Raw genomic sequence first — 6,562 nt, forward strand, 5'->3', positions numbered from 1 at the left:
GTAAAAATGAGTACAGCTGCCATCATTTTGAAGGTGGGTGATGTAGCAGAGCTTTGGAAAATTTTCTCTTCGCCCATACAGGCGTCGAGTTGGTTAAAATGGCCGCCATCATTGTTGTGGGTGATGTTGCAGAGCCACATAATTTTTTCTCCGTCCACTGTGACGTCGAGCGTCTCCTCATGTCCATACAGACGTGAGTTATATGCCCCTCACCACATCTAACTAAAACCTACCATGAGTTTTTTTATTAAATTAAACCCTTGTTGGTATAAACCACGGCAATATAGCCCGTTTGATTTGAACCCTGGCGATTTTAGCCCTCTATTTTTTTATTTAATAATTATATATGTATCTCTCTAGGGTGTGACCATTCTCCTTTCTGGGCCTGTGGTGTCCTTTAGTGGTCAGTAGAAAGTGGGCCAGTGCACAGCCATTTCTGGGGCCTTCGGGCCCTAGATCTTGGATTTTTCATTCCCCTAACCAAGCCCGTGCCACCGCCTCTGAGCTTTTGGATTGCCCTTCGTCTGGATTGGATTGTGTGTGATGTCTGTGAGTGTATGTGTATGATTATTGAATATTAAAATTAAAAACAAATTTATTGATAGTGAAAAAACTATTTATGAAGCACCATACAGTGCTGAAAGGTATTTAGTAGTGGGAGGGGCACCCCGCCCTCTACCACTATAAAGTCCAGAGGGACCACGCCCTCAAGCACTCTGTAGTTGCAGAGGGAACAGAGACAGTTGTCATTTCAATTCGCCTGATGAGAACCTTGGGAAAGTTCGAAACGCGTCGCGAGAGTGCCTGAATGACACAAAACCGTAAAAATGAGTACAGCTGCCATCATTTTGAAGGTGGGTGATGTAGCAGAGCTTTGGAAAATTTTCTCTTCGCCCATACAGGCGTCGAGTTGGTTAAAATGGCCGCCATCATTGTTGTGGGTGATGTTGCAGAGCCACATAATTTTTTCTCCGTCCACTGTGACGTCGAGCGTCTCCTCATGTCCATACAGACGTGAGTTATATGCCCCTCACCACATCTAACTAAAACCTACCATGAGTTTTTTTATTAAATTAAACCCTTGTTGGTATAAACCACGGCAATATAGCCCGTTTGATTTGAACCCTGGCGATTTTAGCCCTCTATTTTTTTATTTAATAATTATATATGTATCTCTCTAGGGTGTGACCATTCTCCTTTCTGGGCCTGTGGTGTCCTTTAGTGGTCAGTAGAAAGTGGGCCAGTGCACAGCCATTTCTGGGGCCTTCGGGCCCTAGATCTTGGATTTTTCATTCCCCTAACCAAGCCCGTGCCACCGCCTCTGAGCTTTTGGATTGCCCTTCGTCTGGATTGGATTGTGTGTGATGTCTGTGAGTGTATGTGTATGATTATTGAATATTAAAATTAAAAACAAATTTATTGATAGTGAAAAAACTATTTATGAAGCACCATACAGTGCTGAAAGGTATTTAGTAGTGGGAGGGGCACCCCGCCCTCTACCACTATAAAGTCCAGAGGGACCACGCCCTCAAGCACTCTGTAGTTGCAGAGGGAACAGAGACAGTTGTCATTTCAATTCGCCTGATGAGAACCTTGGGAAAGTTCGAAACGCGTCGCGAGAGTGCCTGAATGACACAAAACCGTAAAAATGAGTACAGCTGCCATCATTTTGAAGGTGGGTGATGTAGCAGAGCTTTGGAAAATTTTCTCTTCGCCCATACAGGCGTCGAGTTGGTTAAAATGGCCGCCATCATTGTTGTGGGTGATGTTGCAGAGCCACATAATTTTTTCTCCGTCCACTGTGACGTCGAGCGTCTCCTCATGTCCATACAGACGTGAGTTATATGCCCCTCACCACATCTAACTAAAACCTACCATGAGTTTTTTTATTAAATTAAACCCTTGTTGGTATAAACCACGGCAATATAGCCCGTTTGATTTGAACCCTGGCGATTTTAGCCCTCTATTTTTTTATTTAATAATTATATATGTATCTCTCTAGGGTGTGACCATTCTCCTTTCTGGGCCTGTGGTGTCCTTTAGTGGTCAGTAGAAAGTGGGCCAGTGCACAGCCATTTCTGGGGCCTTCGGGCCCTAGATCTTGGATTTTTCATTCCCCTAACCGCGTGATCTGTGACGTCCGAAGTTCGTTTCCACACACAGTCACGTGACTGCTTCGGATTCAGATTCAAAAATAGCGAGAACCCCGCTTGAGCAGGTTTCGAGTGTCATACCCTTCGGTAGTAGTACAAAAAAAAAAGAAATAGACTTAGCCCTCACACTGTTGAACAAGTCCTGTTCCTTAATAAAAAAAAACATTAATTTATTAAATTACCCACAAAATAAAATGTCAGCTCCCCAGTTCACAAGCACTTCACCATTCCACAACATTTTTTTTTTTTTTTTTTTTGCTTATATATGCCTACATGAGCCTTGCCTATGAACTTGTAGGATTAGGACTGAGGCTAAAGTTTATGTGAATAAGGCTGCATTTGTAGATCAAAGCAGATTCATAAGAATTGTTTCTGTACAAGTGAATTAGTCCCATTTATTATTATTATTTTGTTCATAAGTTAATTCATACAGTTGTTTGTTCATACTTTGTATAAGAACTACATCAACACTAACACTTGAATTATGAGGATTAATTGTATTGCTTTGTGGTTTACAGAGCAGAAAGTGATTTATAAAAAAAAAAAAAAAAATAAAAAAAAGTTCTTCTGGGACAGAAAGGCAGCTTTTCCACCTTTTGACCACAAGATGTCGTTAGTGTGCAACGTGTTGAAAAGCTTCGAGTAATGAACAGGGGGGCAGGGTTTCATATTATTTTGAAGTTTCCCCTGGGCGCCGCCATTGGCTAGCGGACCATCACCTGCTGTTAGCATCCATTGAGTCCCATTCATTTTGGCGTCACTTTGACAGCGAATAACTTTACATCTGAGGCGTTTAAAGACTCCATTTGTCCATTATTTATTTCTAAAGAAACACGAAAATGTATAAAAGGCTCCATTACCTTGTATCTTACGTTATGGCCCCGTAGAAGCCGTTTTTGTAAAAATAGGCTAACGATTGCGTCATAACCACGCGACTCTCTGTCGCACAGTAGAGAGATTACCGTATGGACAGGAGGAGAAGCTCGCAGGCAATCGGGGGGACGTGGAGGCAAAATGACCAAATAATTAATCAGGATACTTAGCAAAAGTGTCTCCTGCTCCAGCTCATGGACAGCTCTTACTCACACTCTCCGTCTCTGCAAGATTCAGAAGGGAATGATTCAGATTTCTCTTGGCACAGCTACTAGAAGACAGACGGGTTGCTCACGCCACATCTACGTCGTCAAGCTCAGTGTGAGTCTGCGCAGTCGCTCAGCCATCAGGAAGAAGAGCTTCTAATTAACTTCACTTGTCTCCGTTGAATCCAATGGGGTCGCTGAGTCCAGTTTATATACTGTCTATGGTAATGAACCATTTTACGATACAGTCGAGGGGGAACAAAGCTTCACAAAGCTTCATTTCACCATCACTAATCCCATCAGTTGTTCTGCAAGTTGTTAGTTTATGTGATTAAATGTTTAATATTCAGCTACACATACCTTCTGGTGCACCCCTCACTTGCCAAACCAGTACACAAGGAAAGTAGCCATATTTAAACTAGCATGTGGTCATGGAAGATTACTCCATCTGGTTCTGACTCCATGGGGGAGGGAGGGAACCTAGTATGTAAGTTTTCTTCTTATGTTTTGTCTTTATTGTTTTGAGCCCTTTAAATGGTACTAGGAATAAATTATGTATGATTTAGAGTAGAAATGTCATGACAGTTTGTTTGTTTATGTCTTGTCACCTCTTTGTAATTTATAGGTTTCTCCCTAAAATGGTATTTTCCAAAAATAGGAGGAGTTAAGGCCGATAAAAGAGGTGGTCATTTTAGGGGAGAAGGTTGTTGTGAAGAGGTTGAATCTCGTTTGTATTTGTGGGCCTGTACATTGGCATAGCCAACTTACATTCGTGTCTTGTCAACAATTTTGATTTATTTTCTTTGGTATTATAATTTTTGATAATCTGTTTTTTCTATTATTTCACTATTGCCATTGGATATTGATTTTTTTGCACCTTTTGGAATTAAAACCACTCTGGACTGTGCTATTTCTGCCTTTGTCACATCATTTACACCTCTGGCCATGGGTACATCCTAACACAGAGTTTCAATGAAGGGACAGAAATCTCCCAGATTTCATTAAAATAGGACATTTGTTCAGATGCACGAAAGTAATATGTGTTTGGAACGACATGAATGAGTGAATGAGGCATTTATATAGCACTTTTCATATGTACTACTGCACACCCAAAGCGCTTTACAATCATGTCGGGGTCTCTCCTCATCCACCACCAGTGGACATGAGGTTGAGCAAATTCTGGCATCCATATTTGGGTGAACTAACACTAACCAAATCGGAGCGTGCGCTTTAGCGCTTAGCCAGAGACTGGCTAATATCATATATTTGTCATATATCATATATAACTCTGGAGTTTTTTTTCAACAACAACACCGTTTCATTAAAATACACGTAATACTAGCAAAAAAATCATATTTAGTTTGTAAAATATTTGTAAAATACACACTGATGTCTATGGAAGCCGCAATTAAAACTCTTCTATTTTTATTCACGTCAGAAATACATTGTGTAGTTAGCTAAATAGTTTACTTTAAGTTTTACTTTTTATTCTTCACCGCCCACTTACTTTCGGGAGAAGTGGATGAATTTGCGTGTTGTAAATCCGACAACTCTGATTCTCTGCGCTGAAGAGCAAACTTTTACATTTATTTATTTATTTATTTAGTTTATTTGTCAGGGACAATGTACAAAATACATTAATCTTACGAAAAGATGTTTTGTACCAGAGTTAGCAAATGCTAATTTCCATCTGCAGTCCCCGGGCAGGTGCACAAACATTACATTACAAATAACTGTCAGTAGCACTAACAAATACATGCAATATTAGTTAAACAATGATCATTTAAAACTAATCAGACATGGCATCGCGCCGATCACCCGTTATCACCTAACATAGTCATTATAAATCACAAAATACAATCACAAACATATCAGAATCGGAATATCACAATAAGAAGCAATTGTTCAAGCTAAAACCAATAGGTTTATTTTCTCATAGCTAAATGGACTGAATACTGAAGACAATGGACAAAATTAAGGCTCTTGATGAATCCAAAACCAAGAAGGTTTATATCTTATAGTTCATTTTTCAACTTAAAAGTGTTAGTTTATTTCGTTAGTGATTTTTCTTTTTCTTTTTTTGTTTGTTTTATATAAAAAATTTATTTTTGTCTATTTATATTCTATTTGCAAACTCATCACACACTAATAATGGTCAATAACTGTAATTTGTTGAAAGCTAACCCTTTTTCTGAAAAAGATGACAGCTTGCACATGAAGATGGCACATTGTTTTAGAATTTTACAGTCAAAAAAATTAAATATGTGAAAAACACCTATTTTAGCTTCAGGTAAGTGTAGACAATTTATGTTATGCAGTTTAAAGTAAAATAAATCTTTTAAATGTCTCACTTAATTCTATTCAATATTACTGTTGTGCAGTTCAGAGTAAAACGTTATGTAATGTTGGGGTGTGGGGGGCCAGAGATCCTGACTTTGCTTGGGGCCCCCAAAATGGTAAACGCGCCCCTGCTTATAAAATACTTAAGAAATGTGTACTTATAAAAATACTTATAAAAAAGTGTTCTTATAAAATACTTATCAAGTGTACTTATAAAAGTACTTATTTAAAAGTGTACTTATAAAACGGTTAGAATAAGTGTCCTTAATAATATTTATAAAAAGCGGATTTATAAAATAATTATCAGTGTACTTATAAAAGCACTTTGAATAATGTTATATCTTTCTAAGTGTTTGTATGAACTGAGTAAATTGGACCTGTAAGTACTTTTTTAATAGACACATGGAATGTTTTTTAAGCGGATTTACTGACGTCTCTGAAAAGTGAAGTTAACATTGACCTTTAGATAAAAAACACAATAACAACCATTTAAAGGGAGATCTAACAATCTTTATATTCCTTTATTTGCATGTTACATGATTAACAGAATTCATAATCCTCATTTTCTCACCAAAAATTACAATCTTCTTTCTTCATAAACCCACTTTCAAATACATCAAATTCAAAGACTTTATTTCCATTTTAAACATTTCATGAAGTACTTTACAGTGCAGAAGGGTTTAAAAAATGACTGCGGAAACTTTAGAGTAAATAAACACAGTTAGAAAATGTTCATTGCTTTTCATGAAGATGTCAGTCAAACTAGCGGGAAATTCTCACTGAAACTCCGGGGTCCCATAGCAAAAGAGGATAGACAAAAACACACTGTCTGCTTTTCTTGTCATGTTACAGAGCATCAGGAGTAAAACACACACCCGAATCATGATGAAATTAAAGTCAAATGTTTGTTGTAGCTTGCGTCACTATCAAACACACGCAGAGGCATGCATCAGATACAAAACGAGTCCTGTTCTGGACTTCAGGACGCTT

General features: G+C 38.3%; 1 protein-coding gene across 2 annotated transcripts in view; it reads right to left on the reverse strand.

Moving 5' to 3' along the window:
* Window positions 1–6,060: 6,060 nt before the first annotated feature.
* lsamp (limbic system associated membrane protein) overlaps window positions 6,061–6,562 on the reverse strand; it is a 51,636-nt gene continuing 51,134 nt past the window's right edge. For both annotated transcript variants that reach the window (XM_084139063.1, XM_084139062.1), the window contains exon 7: window positions 6,061–6,562. This exon is cut by the window's right edge and continues 1,586 nt beyond it. The gene's annotated coding sequence lies outside the window, so the exon portion shown is untranslated.

The sequence above is a fragment of the Abramis brama genome (genome assembly GCF_963993115.1).
Source record: "Abramis brama genome assembly, contig: SCAFFOLD_87, whole genome shotgun sequence".
Lineage (NCBI taxonomy): Eukaryota > Metazoa > Chordata > Actinopteri > Cypriniformes > Leuciscidae > Abramis > Abramis brama.